This window comes from Rattus norvegicus, chromosome 9, assembly GCF_021556685.1.
Source record: "Rattus norvegicus strain SHRSP/BbbUtx chromosome 9, alternate assembly SHRSP_T2T, whole genome shotgun sequence".
NCBI lineage: Eukaryota > Metazoa > Chordata > Mammalia > Rodentia > Muridae > Rattus > Rattus norvegicus.
The window spans coordinates 119767487-119785460 of NC_141542.1; the positions used below are offsets into that span (position 1 = coordinate 119767487).

General features: G+C 41.3%; 1 long non-coding RNA gene across 2 annotated transcripts in view; it reads left to right on the top strand.

Annotated features, from left to right (window-relative positions):
- The window catches only part of LOC108351983 (uncharacterized), a 282038-nt gene that overhangs the window by 226267 nt on the left and 37797 nt on the right, over positions 1-17974 (top strand). For both annotated transcript variants that reach the window (XR_015629808.1, XR_015629809.1), the window contains one exon: positions 7006-7134. This is a non-coding gene — a long non-coding RNA (uncharacterized LOC108351983). The remainder of the gene's footprint in view (positions 1-7005; positions 7135-17974) is intronic.

Consider the following 17974-nt stretch of genomic DNA (forward strand, 5'->3'; position numbering starts at 1 on the left):
GAACGTGGGCCACAAGCACAGCGGTTTACCTTGAGCTGTGCAAAGAATCTGGAAAGTTGCCATAGAAGAGCCCATGACATGGGCTGCTGTGATTCTCAGCACGGTCATCTCTGGTGGGCTGAGGATAAGCTGCCGTTTCTAAAGAGGCTTGTAGCCTATCGCCGCACCCTAGCAGACACTGAAGTCCAGAGGAATATTCAGTATGCAAGGAAAGACATCCGTCATCGTTGACGTGCCAGAATTTCCAGGTCAGAATGTTAGACAGATGCGGCAGGTAGGTATCCGTTTATGATAGAAATGTCCAAGTCAGTAAAGCATACACAAGTATATTGCATACGGTGTTCAACTTTCTGTGTCATCTCTCTCAAAATCCATTTGTGACTTCCGTACCGATGTTTTTTCAACAGCCAAGAGAGTTTACTATGTCGTGCTTTGCAAGAATGAATTACAGCTGAGTTAAAACCTTCCGGGGATGCCCCTGAAGAAAATTTATGATGAGAAAACTTACTGGTAGCAAAGACATCACAAATTTGAATATTCACATTGAATGAATGACGAATTGGTCTAGGTCTAGCTTACCTGGATTTGTGGACTGTTCCCACGTTTTGCTGGTTAACTAAAGGCTATTGAAAGGACACAGATAGGAGCGGAAACAAAGAAAGAAGAGGAAGAGGCATGTGGGTGCACTACAGACGTGAGTGCGAAACTGTGAATCGCTGTGCTCGTATCCCACTAAATATCTACCTACTTCCGGGTACTTGCTAACTGTTGGGTAAGCGGGATGGCACGTCTTGTAGATTCTAGCAATTCTATCTTAATTGATATCCTGTCAATTACCAAATTCCGTAGGCCTTTAAAGGGAGTCATGATCATGAGAGACGATCATGAGAGGCAGGGCACTGGCTCTCACTAAACTACATGTGTGCTGTGTGCTGCAGGTTCACATGTATGTTCAGGTGTATAGTTGGAGGCCAGAGGAGCACACGGGTATTCTGCTGTATTCCTTCTGCTTTGTTCCCCCAAAACATCGTCTAACTGTCTGTAGAGCAAGGCCATCTTCTAGCAAACCCAGAATTACCCTTGTCTCCCTACCCCACAGGCTGGTGCTAACGAGATAGGCTGTGACACCCACCACCCGGCTGTTTGCATGAGTTTGAGGACAGGGACTCAGATCCCTATGCTTGCACGGAGCACTATTAGGCACCGACTGACCTGTCAGTTCCTAAGACGGATCATTTCTAAGTGTTCTCTACAACATCGAGCACTGAGACGCCCTTGTTCTGTGTCTCAGAGCAGCCAGGTTGCCACTTGGAAGAATGTTGAATGCGCTCAATCTCGAACTTATCAAGAATAACAGGATTAAATAAAACTAAAAAGTCCATGTTAAATACAGACACATGTCGGGAAAGCAGTGACATTCCTATACTGTCCTTCGAATATTTGGACCATCTGAAGTATCAACCTCAGACCTGTATAATGTGTGATGAGACCACAGAAGTCTTCACTTAAAAAGGGATCTGTGACAGCAGATGAAAAGGAACTCTGTGACTCACAGCTGCTGCAATAGAAAGAAACACAAACACAGCATGGATATTGTGATGATGTGGTCTAAGGATCTATTAGAGTAAAAGGCATTTCTCATTGCTAGTGAAGCAATGTCTGACCCTAACCCTAACCCTAATCAAATCCTAAAGCTAACCTAACCCTAACCTAACCCGAACTCTAACCTAAACCTAACAACCATAACCGAACCCTTACCTAGCCTAACCCTAACTCTAACACTAGCATAATCCTAACCTAACCTTACCCTAACCACTTCACCAAAGTTTAAAGAGAATGAAGCCATTGAGCCCGGAACCACAGTATTCAATTAGCAAAGAGTGAATGACCACACATGGTCAGAGCAAGCCATTCTAATCGCTGGGTGAGTCTGGGCAGGAAGAGTATGCCTGGAATCCAGCAAACCCACCACGCCATCTTTGGTGCCTCAAACTCAGGGGCATCCTCTCCTCGAAAACTGTAGCAACAGAAGCGCTTGAAGAGAAACGCCTTCAGTGTCGAAGGAGAGAGTCAGCTCACCAGAAAAGCCTATGAGATCAACTCTAGTGCAATGGGAGATTCCCAACAGCACACTATCTGAACGCCACACCGAATGTTGGTAAATCCAAATTAGGAAACATATAAAACATGTAGAAAAATATGAAACAGTATTACAAAGTCCGTTATCATATCTACTAAGTGAAATGTTGCAGGTAAGTTGAAAATGCCCCTTAGTACTTTGCAGAGTCCAGCTGTTCCCTTTCAAATGTAGGTGCTGTGCTAAGGCTGACAAGTAGGATTTCCATGTCCATGAATCTATAAATGGCATGTAGACTAATGTATGTCTAAAATATCACATAGCATGTGTGTTTCTTCATGGCGTGCCTTCCATTCAACGTATTATTTAGATTTTTGTTGAGCAGCCCACATTTTTTTATAAGTCTAATTTCCTTTTAGAAACTTCTCTGGTTGCCACTGTGCTTTATGTAGCTGCCTGTTGTCGTCTTTTTCCCAGTAGCTGAGCTCTTGGCATCCCTGAAAACAGAAATCTCACACTACCTTGAGCTAACGCCCACACTGCAGAGTGCATGTGGTCATACAGGAAGGACTCTTTCCCCGGCAATACTGTTGTAATGGTTTCCGGGAAGAATCTTCCAGACTAAGGCTTTGCAAGAGCATAAAATATAGGCCAAAAACTTAACTGAAGCTACTAGCCCTAATGCCTATTTCTTGAAAATAATTATCGAGGACAAGTTAGTCCTTATATTTTATCCTCTTTTTCTTTTTTTTTTTAAATCCTCTTTTTCTAACAGAGTTCTATTCTTGTTACCAGAAAGCACACTGTTTTGTGAAGCAGTACAAGAAAAGGACCGAGTACCTGGGAAGGAACTGGGTTTTTTTGGAACTGAAAAGGACCCAGTGAGAGCTTGCAACCAGCACCACAGAGCACCACCTCCGCTGAGCCCCAAAGAAGAGCTTTAGAATCCTAACAAAAGCCCTTATAAACGGCCCCACTCTCCCCAAGTTAAGACCCCCATTCAATTTTGAAAGCCTGTTTTTTTAACCCTTGACTCAGTAACAAGAATCTTCTTATACACTGTCTGCTCTGAAATCTCTGCTTGTCCTCAAAGTATGTGACCATGCTAGGAAAACACTTGGCAACTGGGAACATCTACCTCTCCCCTGTGTAGTTTACTACCCCTCTGGCATAAACAAACAGCCTTCAATTTCAGGGAAATGACAGAACAGAAGGTCACCATATTAAGCAAAGTAAGCTAGACTTAGACAAATACCACATACTTTATATTATGTGTGGAGCATATATTTGAATGTACATATATAATATATATGTATATATTCGTGTGTATATAGCTTTGCATTAATATATAGTTCATGCTATTTATTTCTATAATGTTATATATTGTATACTGTTATATATTTATTATACACAGTTATTTTTTCATCTTTATTAACTTGAGTATTTCTTATTTACATTTCGATTGTTATTCCCCTTCCTGGTTTCTGGGCCAACATCCCTCTAACCCCTCCCCCTCCCCTTCTTTATGGGTGTTCCCCTCCCCATCCTCCCCCCATTACTGCCCTCCCCCCAACAATCACGTTCACTGGGGGTTCAGTCTTGGCAGGACCAAGGGCTTCCCCTTCCACTGGTGCTCTTACTAGGATATTCATTGCTACCTATGAGGTCAGAGTCCAGGGTCAGTCCATGTATAGTCTTTAGGTAGTGGCTTAGTCCCTGGAAGCTCTGGTTGCTTGGCATTGTTGTTCATATGGGGCACAGTTATTATAATATAAAACATTGTGTATGTTTGTATTTTATATATATAATGAAAATAGCAGGTCATCCTTGTGTGGAAGGGGCTAGGAGGAGAGACCAGGGTGAAGAGGAGGAGGTGAAGATGGCTTGTGTTTATTGTAGGAATGTGTGAAAGTGCCAAGGTGAAACATTAGTTTACATGAATAGCACATGCTAAAATGCATCAACAAAAAGTAGTTATACGTTGTCAAGCACATCGAGTTCTTTCAAGTTACACACAGTAGTGTAAAAAATAAAGCCAGCGTGAATCAAGATAGAAACAGAAATACTATGAAAGCACCTGATAGACATCCGTGGGTTCTCAGTTATTTAATCCTCACAATGCAAATCATGACGTTTGAGGTTTTTGCATCATATATTATCACTGAATAAAACCTTTGAGGTGTATTAGGATAAAATACTGGTCGTATTTTTAACATGAGGAAGAGTTCAGTAATGGCATCCACAGTACAGTGTCGCTGGTCGCAAGGAGCATTTGCATCTCCCACCGGTTGACATCTCTTTTTCCCCTTTGAATTGAGTTAGATTAGGGACAACGTGAATGACGGTGCAATGGTTCTGAGTACAGACTTTAACCGTGCTTGCCCATCTCTATCTGACTTCCTGGTTCTTGCAGATACAATTAGGGAAGCTTGGGTTATTTTGCTTGGGTAGTAAGGACTAGCCTTGGGTACTCAGCCAGGATTAGCCAGGCAAAGGAGTCTCTTGCTGCTAACAGCTGATTGATAATCCATTCAGTCCTTGGATTGCTTCCACCAGAGCTCAGTCCCAATTTTTGACCCATGAAATTGCAAATTAAACACAGGGTTTTTGTTTTAATCAGTACATGGCTGGAAGACAGACACATTAACCAGTGGGGTGCACTGGGAATCTCAAATCAGACTGAGGCACAGAGACAGCTTGATTTCCAGAATCCGGTGACCCGTGATGTAGCAGCCAAAATGTGTTTTGTGTGAATGACATTATGACAAATAATAAAAATCTCAACTCCTGGTCCATAAATACATGTAAGTTACAGAAGAACCATGGACCTAAATGTAGAAGGAAAAACGTGAGCTTTAAAATATTAATATTAAGCACAGAGACACTTCTCAAATAGAATACACAATCATAATCAGGAAGGGAAATATTAGTCAAATGGATTTTTAATTAAAATTAAGCACTTTTGCTTATTAAAAAATACAACTGGGAAAAGGCAAACCAAATATATAAAATATTACCAATATCTGTGAGTTTTTAAAAAAGCATATGTTGAAAGGATATGTTGAAAAGTTCACATCAGTTGAAAACAGGCAGACAATATTTTTGAATGAATGAAAAATTTTACTGTGAAATAAAGACAAGTTAACGACAAAATAAAAAGCAAGAATAAAAGCCCTGAAAACCACTAGTTAATAGGAAGTCACGCATTTCTGATGATAACAAACCTAAGAGAACAAACTTACCGATAACTTTGGCAGAAAACATTGGCCTTGGTAAAAATATGAATTTGTGCTTTCCTTAAGCTCTATTATAGCATACAATTTAATATTTAAAAATAGAAACAAGAGGAACCAGGGAGATAGCCCAGTGTTTAAAAGCCTCTGATGCTCTCACAGAAGACGCAGGTTTAATTCCCAGCACCCACGGTGGCTCACAACCATCTGTAACTCCAGTTCCTGGGTAGCCAGCATCTCCTGGCTTCCGCTGGCACCCGGCATGCACACAGTGCACTTACACACATGCAGGCCAAACACGCATGCGCATAAAATAAACATTAAAACAGAGACTGTTTGAGAGTGTTTAAGTGAGTCAGTACAATGAACAAAACTAACGAGGAGCTGAATGGTGGCGCATGCCTTTAATCCCAGTGCCTGGGAGGCAGAGGCAGGCAGATCTCTGTGAGTTCAAGAGCATCCAGTTAACTGGTGCTGTTTATCCAACATCAGACAACCTCACCCTTTTAGGAAACCTAAGATTGTGTTTATTTGCCTCCCCCCTTTTGTGATCTTTCATGACTGTATTTTAAAATTTATTTATATTTTTGGTTGGGGACATACAGGTTAGACCGGTCAAGGCAATGCAAGTGTTTAACTCTCTTGTGACTTGCTACCTTGCCACATGGCAGTGGTTCCTGCGGGAGCGCATGCTGAGATAAAGTCTCTGTTTGCTTGGGTCCCTGACAGATCGCAGGCAGCCCAACTCCGACAGCCTGCGGCCAAGCACACAGCGTGATTAGTTCTGTTGTATTCAGCCATTTTGATTTCACAGCTCGTGTGGGGACGTGTGTAAGTGTCCTGGATCAGAAAGCCTTTAAAACACACCTTTAGCCTTGCAGTTAAAAGTCTGGTTGGGACTAGGGTGAGGCCTCTGAGTACAAGCAAGCGGGTCTGGACTTGAACCCCACCCCTTACATAGATCAGTAGATACGAACGTGAATGAGATGCCAGTCCTGGGTGGGCAGAGAAAGATCCTCACAGCGCTGGTCAGCCAGTCTCGCTGATTGGTGAGCATCAGGTCAATGAAGGATCCAACCTCAAAATATAAGGCAGAGAGTGACAGAGACCAATGCCTGAGGTCAACCTCTGGCCTCTGCACACACGTGCATGGTTAATGTGTACCCCCCCCCACATACATATACACATTCACACACTACGCATGTGCATACACACAAACACACGCCATTTTTAAAAAACAAACAAGTCCAGTTGACGGAGCATTCAGACTATTTTGCCAGATAGCCTCAGTTTGAATTCTGCATCTTCAATTTACCAGCCATGCCATCTCGAGCAAGTGATTTCTTTACCTCAGTGTCTCTGCATGTGAAGTGGGAGCAAAAATAGTGCTCAGGCTAAATAATTTAATAATTAATTACCACATGGTAAAAGTGGTAGAATTCTTTCTCCCTCACCCCTCCCCATCCATTCAACTATGTTGAAATAGGCGTAGTCACTTTCAAAGAACTCAAACTCACGGAATTTTGAAAGCACCAAAAGTAACTTAATGAGACTTAATAGAATATCGCTTATTGTGAGTTGAGTTGCCCGAAGTCACTCGTTGAAATCTAGTCTGGAGTTTAGGGGCATTTGGAACTGGGCCCTTGGGAGGTAATTAGTCCACAGGAAACAGTGCTAACCAGTGCTCTCCCTCAGGAAGAGGCCAGAGTGCTGGCTCACTCTCTGGCCGCCGCCCTTGGGAAAGAAGGAAGAGTCAGCTTTGGCAAGTTGGAAGAGGGGTTTCCCAGAAGCTGACGGTGCTGAGACCCAGCTGCCAGATCTGAGGTACAAATATCCATTTTTGGTAAGCCAAGCAGTCGACACATATTTCTTAGAGAGGCCTCAACTGAGACAGATTGCCCCTGGTTTTCTGCCGTTCTCAGAGCGAGGGTAGATCAAAATCAATGAATACGCATTTGGCCCTCGAGGATGGGAGCACGGCGCCACCTTTATCTGGCGAGGATCTGCATGCTGCATCTCAGCTGGTAGGAGAACAAACAGAAGACTGAGGCAGGACAACCTAGGAGCAAACTCATCCTTTGATCAGGAGCCTGCTTCTGTGCTAACTGCACCGTAATGCAACCGCAATGCAAACGTCGTCGTTTCAACACTAGTTTAGGCAGGGCGGTCAAAGCATGGCCGCCATGTTTTGATCGTAAACGGCTTAACTGCGGTTATTGCCATCCTGAGGCAACTGGGTGTTTAATATTATTCAACATCCAAGTAACCAATTCACACAAGACTGCTCCTTCTCCAGTCTTCTCCTTCCCTAGAGGGACTAGAGATTTGTTCATGGGATCTGGCTGAAGTCTGTAGGTTTTCAAGCCACCCTTAGATACCTTCCTTTCAGTTCAATGGCGACACCCGAGAACATGACTTTGAGCGATGTTCGATTCTGAGGGACCACTCTGAAGCCACTTGGAATATATATATATATATATATATATATATATATATATATATATATATATATATATATATATATATATATCCAAAGATTCCAGGTTTGTTTGGCTTTTTTCCAGATCGTTCCTTTGTGGCCCAAGAAAAGATGCAAAAGATTGATTGCCAGGGTCATGACTCAGGAAGACATGAGCCTTGAAATACAGGAGATGACAGAGAGTAGAATCTTCTGCAGGCTGCTCATTTCCACCAGCTAAAAGCACAAATTAGATGGACCGTAATTGTGGGCTGTGTAAAGTCCATGCCTGGGGCAGAGAAAGGTAGATGAAGATTCCACCCAACCCATTTAAACCACAAACCTGCCTCTTGTTGATGATTTAATTAACACCAAAGCCATTCTGAGGTCACAGCCTAAAAGGCTGAGCATTTTATAGGGCCCCAGATCAGGGTATATCTACTCTCTATTTAGGAAAAACCTTAAATTCACACTCATGTATTTAATCTTCATGGATCACTGAAGGAATAGAGATTTCAGGGTTTTTTCAAGGATGCCAGAGACAATCAGAAGGTCACTGGTAGAGGAATCTGGGGCTTATTGGATTCATAAAGCTCTTTGCCATAGATAATTTGTAAGAGAAATGTAGTTTTAAGAAAAAAGATATGTTGTGCCTTGATGACAGTTCTTTCAGGCTTTACATTTTTATTAAAATAAAAGTATCAGAGCCACGTGGAGAAATTTGAATCCTAACTTAAACTGGTTTCCCCTCAAAAGGTACCAACCACCACATTCCACAGAATGACTGGGAGTTTCTCCTGGTTTCTGTTTTGTTCACTGACCTACAGGAGGTCTTGTGTATTAATACGAAGTGCTCCAGCTCCCTGATGAAAACAGACTTCCTTGTTTAACGGTCTTGTATGTATTCAGCCAGATTTTTCCACAGGGGATAAAATTTACATTGAAAGCTGATCCAAGAAAATTTAACTTGAAAGGATTTCTTCAAAAGTACCACCAGAAGCGCCTTCTTTAATCTTGGCCTCTGTTAGGTGAGCTGCATGCGTAAAATCATATGTGACAATGGACTAATGACAATTACATATATATTATATATTACTATATATAAACTTAGAAATCAGTACAATGTAGATCATTTTCATGACTTTAGTAATTTTTGTTTTCCCTTCATTTTCATGCTTCAAAATGTCTTCAAAAAATACTCACGGAGCACGCCTTCAGCGTCTCCCCTTGCCTCAGGTTTCCTTTCAAATCATATTAAACATAGGGCTTTTCAGTGAGCTTTGCTAGGACGCCCTATTATGTGCGTCCACAGGTGTCAGGATCACACGTCGTTCAGACTCCACCCAGAGCTTCAGACGCAATATTGAAAGGTGGAGTAGCCAATGAGCATCCGAACTCATCCCTGACTTCAATGGGGCCACGTCACGCCTTTCCTCCCTTTAGAATGAGGCTGGCTCTGGGTTTCATGTACATGGCTTTTGTTATGCTGAGCTCTGTTCCCATTCACCATACATTCTCTAGGGTTTCTATGGGCAAGGCCTGTTGCATTTCGTTAAAGGCTGTTTATGCATCCGTCGAGATGATCCTTGTTCAGGATGATTCGTTTGTTGAGATATTTCTTAGCCATTTTTTTTCTTCTTTTGAAAACACTCTTTTGAGGTTCCAGGACCATTTTTTTTTATTACGGGTCATTTGTTCTCTTCGATGTTATTTTTTTTGATATGTTTGCATATTGTGAATATTAATCCTCAGTCAGATGTACATCTTGCAAAGATTCTTTCCCATTTTGTGGGCTCTGCGTCCAGTTGGTTGTCATGGTATACGTCTGTCTATGGTATACGTCTGTATTCAGTTTGCAGGTATTGTACTGAGCATTTTTGAGTTTATGTTGATCAGATATTGGCCTTTTGGTGATGTGTCTTTGTCTAGTTTGGGGTTACAATAATATTGGCTTGATTTTAAGTTTTATTGCATTCATTGTGGTCAGTCAAGATGATACAGGAGTGATTTTAATGTTTTTAAATTTGTAAATATTCACTTTCTGTCCCACGTTTTTTGTTTTTTGTTTTTTTTTGTTTTTTTTTAGAAAATCTTCCCTGTGCTGCTGAGTAGAGCATGCACACTTTCCTGTGTTTGATAGAATATTCTGAGGATTCTGTTAAGTCCATTTGGTGTGTGACGTCCATCAATCCTGGTATTTCTCTGTTATTTTCGTCCTTATGGTCTACCCGTTGGAGAAAGTGGGTGTGATGGACATTTTGGGTTGTCAACCTGACTACATCTGAAATGAACCAAACCCAGGCAGTTGAATATACCCGTGACAGATGTTTTCTCTTTCTAAAAGTGGGTCTTCCCACTTTTAATCAGGATCTTTGAGGTAGAAATACTTGCCTTTAACTCTGGGCCACTATTCTGCTGGCCACAGAAGAGGAAGCTTGCTCTCTTTGCCTGCTTGTTCTAGGTCTTGTTGGAAAGCTCACTCCTTCACTGTTGTTCCAGCATACTTCTTTGGAATTCTGGCATTTAGTGAAGACCACTAGAGACATCAAGCCTCACTGACTGAACAACCACTGCATCTAGGCCCCCCATTAGCAGACAGCCCTTGTTGGACTAGATGAACTACAGTCTATATGTAGATACATACATGTATACATACATACATGTATATATTCATTCTACAAGTCCTATTCTTTAGGAATCCTTGACTAATAAACACAGTGTGTACTTTTAGAAAAAAAAGATGTTACGTTGATTCTACAGTTTTTGTTTATTTCATTTTTCTTCTCTAAAACTATCGTGACCTGGGCTTGCATACCTCAACTCTGACCATGTAGAGCTTGATTCCACTTCTTTCTCACCTTTAATTCTTTGAGATTGTATTGTTTGTTTGTGTGTTTGTTTTGTTTTGTTTTGGTGCTCTCTCTTAGTGGAATGACTCAGCATATAGATGTTACTACAAGACAGAGGTTTCCACCAACTCTGCATCCCAACACAATATATCTTTTTGTAGCCTTTTTTACACAAAACTTCTCACCAAAGCCCTCAAAGGATTATCATAATTTCAATAAGAATCTGGGAGAGAGAGCAAGACATTCAGCATTTGCTCATGTACCCATTTCTGCTTACAAGTTCTGATTCCAAGTCTAGGAACTATGCTTTGTGTCCACTGGTCTTGGCAGATTGGCCCCTTGTACAGCAGATGCTGTAAAATCTGGAAAGAAGGGTTGCAGAGGTCATTTTCTTCTCATTCTTTGGAAAAATGAGGACTTTTCAAGGAGGAGCTTGACAGTATCTTGTTTATATTGTTTGACTGAGAGTGGCTCCCATAGCCTCATAAATTAGAATGCTTGGTCTCCAGTTGGTGAGATTATTTAGGAATGATCAGGCATGACTCTATTGAAGGAAATGTGATACCAGGAGTGGGCCTTGAGGTTTCAAAAATCCATACCACCCAAGTAAGCTAGTTTGTTCTATCTGTCTCTCTGTCTCCCTGTTTCTGTCTCTCTGTCTCTCTGTCTCTGTCTCTGTCTCTCTCTCATTATTATTATATTTCAAGATGTGAGCTTTTATTTACTGTTTCAATACTATGCCTACCTGCCACCATGTTCCCCACCATGTTGGTCATGGATTCACTCTTTGAAACTGTAAACCCCAATAAACTCTTCTTGAAGTTGCCTTAGCCATGTTACAGCATCAGAAAAGTACCTAGGATAGAAACTGGTACTGGGTCGTGAGTTACTTCTATGGCAGACCTGACCGTGCTGGGTTTTGGAGGAATGCGGAAGACTCTGGACTAGGAGAACAGATGAATGCTATAAGCTTAGCCTAATGGGCCATCCTAGTTGGAGCATGGAAGACACTAGGACTGAATAAATTATGGACTATAGAGGTCCCAGTCAAAAGGTTTCAGAGGGAAACAATAATAGCAACTGGACTAGAGGCCATTCTTGTTATCTGGGGAGGGAAATGTGGCCGTTCGTTTTATTTATTTATTTTTTGTTTTGCTTTGCTTAGCATTGTTCGCCCTTATTCAAAGAACCTGCCTGAGGCTAAATTGAAAAGTTTTGAACGATATTTTATTGGTAGAGAAGATTTCAATATACCTTTCTGGTGACTCGGCTGTGCAGTCATTAGTAATCACTCTTATATGGATATAAAATAAAATTTAAAAAAGCAAGCAGGGCAAAAACTAATACAAAGTGTGCAGTTTGATCAGAGAAAGAACACCAGAAAATTTAACACTGGAGCCAAAGTCTGTGCTGAAAAAAAAAAAAAGGAATAATGGATTAAAGGGGATGGCAACCTCAGGGCAAGACCCTGCCCAGCTATCCCTGAAATTCATGAACAAAAAAGGCCTAAGAAACTACCTCTTTCCAAGAAGCAACAGCAAAAGAAAGCTCGTGAACTCCAAGCAGGCAAGACTCCAAGTGCGCCAGTTACATGATTCTGACTTTGGAGTCAGGAGGGACACAGGAAGAAATGGGTTATGAAATCTTCCTCTGAAGTTTAGGAGAACCACTGTGATGGTTTGTATATGCTCAGCCCAGGGTGTAGCACTATTAGAAGGTGTGACCCTGTTGGAGTGGGTGTGGGCTTTAAGACCGTCATTCTAGCTGCCTAGAAGCCAGTATTTCACTAGCAGCCTTCACATGAAGACGTAGAACTCTAAGTTTTACCTGTACCCTGCCTGTCTAGATGCTGCCATGCAATGCAGTACATCTAATGGACTGAACCTCTGAACCTGTGAGCCAGCCCCAATTGAATGTTGTCCTTTATAAGACTTGCTTTGGTCATGGTGTCTGTTCACAGCAGTAAAACTCTAAGAAAACCACTGAGGCAGGCAGTTCCCTCCCCGGAGCCCCAGAGAGTCTATTGCATGAAGCTGTCAGATGGCATGTCAGTTGCATTGGAGACCCAGAATGATAAAAATGCTAGAGCTGGGAGATGTCTCCAGGGAAAGCTGCACATAGGAAGTGGAACCACCTAAGAGAGAGAATGTCTTATAGTCAGGAAAGCAGAAAGGGAAGCGCCATCTCAGCCCTTTGACCTCAACTCCCTGCTGGGTTTCAGTCTTGCTTTAGTCCATTCTTTCCTAACTATAGTCTCCTTTCTCTGTTTTTGAGTAATAATGACTGTTCTATATTTTGGGCCACTGTGTGTTCGAAGTATATAGTTTGCTCTCTGATTTTATAGAGAGTAACAATTCAGATTCAATTCAGAAGAGACTTAGGACTTTGAAAGTATGTTGAGATTGTGGAAGACTGTGGGAGCCTCGCAAGTTGAACTCTGTGCACTTTGCATTGTGATATGGTTACAAACCTATTTGGGGCCAGAGAGTGGAATATGGGGTTTTGAATGAGATTGGCCCCATAGACATATGTATATAAATGCCTGGCTCCCAGTTGGTAGACCTGTTTGTGAAGGATTTGGAGATGTGGCCTTGTTGGAGGAAGTGTGTCACCAGGGGTGGGCTTTGAGGTTTCCAAAGCCCAGGACACTCCCAGTGAGCTCTTTCTGCTTGTGGTCATTGCATCATGATGTAAGACCTCATCTACCGGTCTAGTGCTTTCCCTGCTGCCATGCTCCCATGGCTGTGTGCTCACCATCTGAAACTGTAAGCCTATGAGTTGCTTTGGTCATGGTGTCTAATTACAGCACTAGTACAGTAATGAGAGACACATTTGATAAAGATGAGTAGAGCGACTATGAAATTGTCACTGTTTTCTGTAGATTTGAAGTTCCAGTTGACGGTTGCTGATTCTGTCTATGCCTTTCTACGTTTTGGGGTCTCTTAATTCCCTATTTTATGTTCTTGTTCTAAACACATAAAATGCCTTTTGTATATATAACTGAGTCTTTTCTATGTTGTACATGGTATACATTCTTATAAGATTCCTAAATTACAAGGTAAACGCAAACCATCTATGTGCATTGTTCTAGTGTTTAATCTTGCCTTTACTCTCTTATGTAGACCTCTGTCTGCCTCCATGCAGCATCCTTGCCTCTGAGCCTTCACAGAATCCAAACTTCTGAACTCTTTCAGTGGAAGGAGCATGGAGCAAGCAGCTTTTCAGATTCATTGTTAATTTCCTTTTATACTGGTATTTTAACCATACTTGTCTCTCCCATTAAACCATAGGCTCTGAAACCCAGGCTATGTATTTTCCTTTTGACTTCACGCTAGAGACAACACAGTATGGGACGGAGAATTGTCTTACTAAAGGACAAACATGAGAGTCGGTGGTTTCATCTGTGATCATAAAAGTTATATATGCTTATTATGTAACACTTGAAAAGGGATGGCATATTTAAAGAAGATAAAAACATTTATAGTTTCCTAATTCAGACATGATTCACTGTTAACAGTATGTTTTATTCATGAATAATTAAAAATAATGTGAATTATAAGAGGTAAGAACAAAGTTTTGGATACTATTTTCTCTTCTAACACCACAAAACAAATATCTTTGCTACCACTGAAAATCCCACAAGCACGGTGGTGGCTTTATGGTACTTGATATCCAAATGGAACATCATTTATCTAACTATTTTCTTTTGCTAAATATGTAGGCTGTTTTCTTTGTGTTTTATTATAAACGCTGCTGCAGTAACATTAAACATTGGTCTTCCCAGCACTATAAAAAGTTTCCAGCATATTGTTTTCTTAAAATCCAAAGCACTTGGTGATTATGTACTCAAAATAAATAGCACCGGAAGAGACTAGCAAAGAATTTTTAAAATGAAGAGGAAAAATAAAATTCTTTGGTGGGATAGCTTTCCTTTGATATTCTTCAGTGAATAAAGGTTTAAATGTATGAGTTAAGGCCCTGATACAAATCCATTTCGTCTATGGCATAGAAGAGTGATAGGTAAGCGCTATGGCGTTTCATTTCAACGCGCGTCACTTACACAGGCACAGTTGGCTTTGCTGGACTGATTGACGTCTTGGGACACAAGTCTTGTCTACAACTTCACTTTACACTTGACCGGTTATTCTCTTCCTCAAAAACTTGATCAAAATCTATTCCACATTGACATTATCAAGTTAAGAATCCTGGCAAGAAATTTTCCCCACTTGTCACTTACTTAAGAACAAATCACCCAGTAAATCTAGAAAAGAGGGTGGGGTGGAAGTCCCTGGATGACATGACGAGGCACTTTGGTGCCACGGCTGCCGGGTGACCAGTGGGAAGCTGCAGGAGAGTTGAGATGTGTCAGTGCAGATGTGCTGGGCCAGGGAGAATGTCTGACACACAATCATCTTAGGGCACTGCTCTCAGAGCTACGGTCCACATGAGCAATAGGACGCACTCACTCCTCAGCTGAGGGCATTGCAGAGGGTGAGCAACAATAACTACTTCCGGGTTAGCTTCTGGGCAGTTAATTACTGGAATTGGCATTTGGCATTACAGGGCACCAAGAGTTTTTCTTTTCTCTTATTTTTCTCCTGTTTTTCCTTTTTTTAAAAAATGCCCTATTGGTGCTTAAAAAAAAAACTAGAAAGCCACACCACATATAAATATTATATAGGCATGATTCTAGGTCACTTTTATCTATTAAGGAATATCTTTGATGTGCTACAATTATCCTTGGAACCTCAGTATTGAGCACGTAAGAGACAGCTACATGGCAGAAAATGCTAGAGGAAGCTTAATGAAGATGATCAATGAAATCCAATGGACAAGATGTCTTTTAGTGAGTGTCATAGGAGGCAACCCCAAAGGAAGAAAGGTGGCGTTGAATAGGAAATGGAGAAAGGGTTTACCTTGCATAAACTTCTAGAACTTTCCAGACAGCCTCCTGTCTTGTTTAGCACGCATTCCCTCATGCGCTGGGTTCCTGACCCCAGATCTTCTTGGCACCTGGTCTTAATAGTAGCAGCATCCCGCAGCACCACGATAGTTCTGCTGGCACAGCATGCTCTCTGACGAGGGTCCGAGTATCGGGTTTCTCAGAAAGGCCCACACAAGAGGCAAAAACCGACATGCTCATTGTTGAGCATAATACTGAGAGATACTGAATGTGGTTTTGGCATGGCTTTGAGAATTTTAAAAACACTATTTCACTTGGTATACATGACGAAGGGTCCTGATATTAATCACAAGCAAAGAAAGTACGAAAGCATAAAGTTATATAGATCTCGAGAAATTTCCTCACCAGAGCAGAAGGTTGATTGAGAATCTATCTTTTTGAAATAGAGCATAGTGCCTTTTCTTGATGAAGTCCCTAGATTGACTTCCCAGTGCTTGGGACAAGTAAATGTTTACGAATGTGTCCCCAAACATCGTCTCTGTCTCATCTTTTCTACTTCCCCAAACTCTTTATAGTCCAGGCAGCTAAGGACTCTTGGTTTCCAAAGCATGTTTGACTCACTTTAGTCTCCTCTGCCTAATAAATACGTCACCTCTTTACTGTTTGCAACATTCCAGTTTTAAAGCTTGACTTAGACAATCATTTCCAATGTCTATGTAAATGCATCTTTGTCCCCCTCACCGTGTTTGACACCCATCAAATTGTCATTCTGAATATATATCACATGGGTATTTATTCAGAAAGGTAAGAGCTATACTGCATTATTATTTCCTTTTAAAGTTATTGATCCATCCATTGCAGAATGTGTGGTATCAGATATGTCCTCGCTAAGCTTACGTTTAATTAAGAACTTCAAAAAATATTGACAACATTAAAATTCAAAGAAGATAAGGAACATTATTTACTGAGTCAGTACAGAAAGCATTTAATTCCTTGCACTTCTGAAAAATACCTGTAATTATGAGCTAATTAGAAAATACCATTCTATGTAGTATCTAGAGTCACAAAACTCTTAGTAGGTCTGGCCCTAGATCATGTTTATGATAAAGAATCCCCTGGTTTTCACTTCACTGTTATCTTAAACTCTTGTTAATCCTGGTTGACCGCAGCTACCCATACATAACCTTGTGAGGCAATTATCTTCCACACTGATCACTGGCTGCTAGGCCAGAGGAATAGCTGCTGGTGAAGGATAAGCACTTGTAATCCACTCGCTCTCTCTTCCCTTCCTAGACTTCTGCACCCCTGAGAGGCTCACACCAGCCCTTCCCAACCATTTCTGGATACTGTCTACTCATAAAATCTGTTTCAGAGCCACCTAAGAACCAAAAGGAAAAGTAAGGTCCCTTCTCTCATAGGACAGAGAGTTCACGTAGCAAAGAAAAGTTAAGGTCTTGGCCTTTCAGCCTTCATTATGATTCTCCTCGTGATAGAACCAGTGGTTAAATCTAGCCGGCCAGCACCCATGAGAAGGAATCAGCTCATTCAACCAAAGCTGTCTTGAACAGGAGACACAAAGCAACATCATTCTACTTGACCTTATAACCTGAGCTGTCTGTTCTCTTGACGTTTAAGTTTTTTGGGTTGTGTGTTCTGGACGCTAACTATCTGTCAGAGGTATAGCAGGTGAAGTACTTTTCCCCATCCTGCAGCCTGCCTCTTCCTCGAATGAAGTTGTCCTTTGCTGTACAGAAGCAGTTTTAGGTTTGTGAGTTTGCATTTGTTTATTGTTGTCCCGATGCCTGTGACAGATGCCTGTTCAAAAGAGCCATTCTTATGCCAGTTACCGCAAGTGAATTCCTTAATTTCTGCTCTCAGATTCATGGTACTAAGTCTTAGGTGAAGTATTCGATCCATTTGGAGTTGAGTTTTATGCAGGATGAGAGATAAGAATATTTTAAAACTAACATCATCAAAACATTGTTGCATAAAAAAAGAACAAATTGATTAATGGAACATGAGGGGGAAGCACAGAAGTAAAGCCACGCATTTACAACCGAATGGTTTATGACAAAGACACCAAGAATACACCCTAGGGAAATGACAGCCTTTCAAAGAAGGAAAAAAAAGGAAACTTGAGTTTCTATATTCGGAAGAATTAAATTCTATCCTTATATGCAATAACCAATTCAAAATGGATGAAAGATTTAAATTTTAGACCTAAAATCATGAGACTTTCAGAATATGGGAGTAAAAATGTGTGACATTACTCTGGACAGTGTCATCTTTTCTCTGATAAATAGGGCACAGAGACCATCTACACACTGGGGAAGCATTTTTGGGAGCCGTCTATTCGCTAAGACACTGACATCTGAGAGTACGATGAGCTCAACACAGCAGGGCCTAGGTGGATAAATAGGTCACGAGGTATTGGCCTTTGAAGTTTACAGTTTG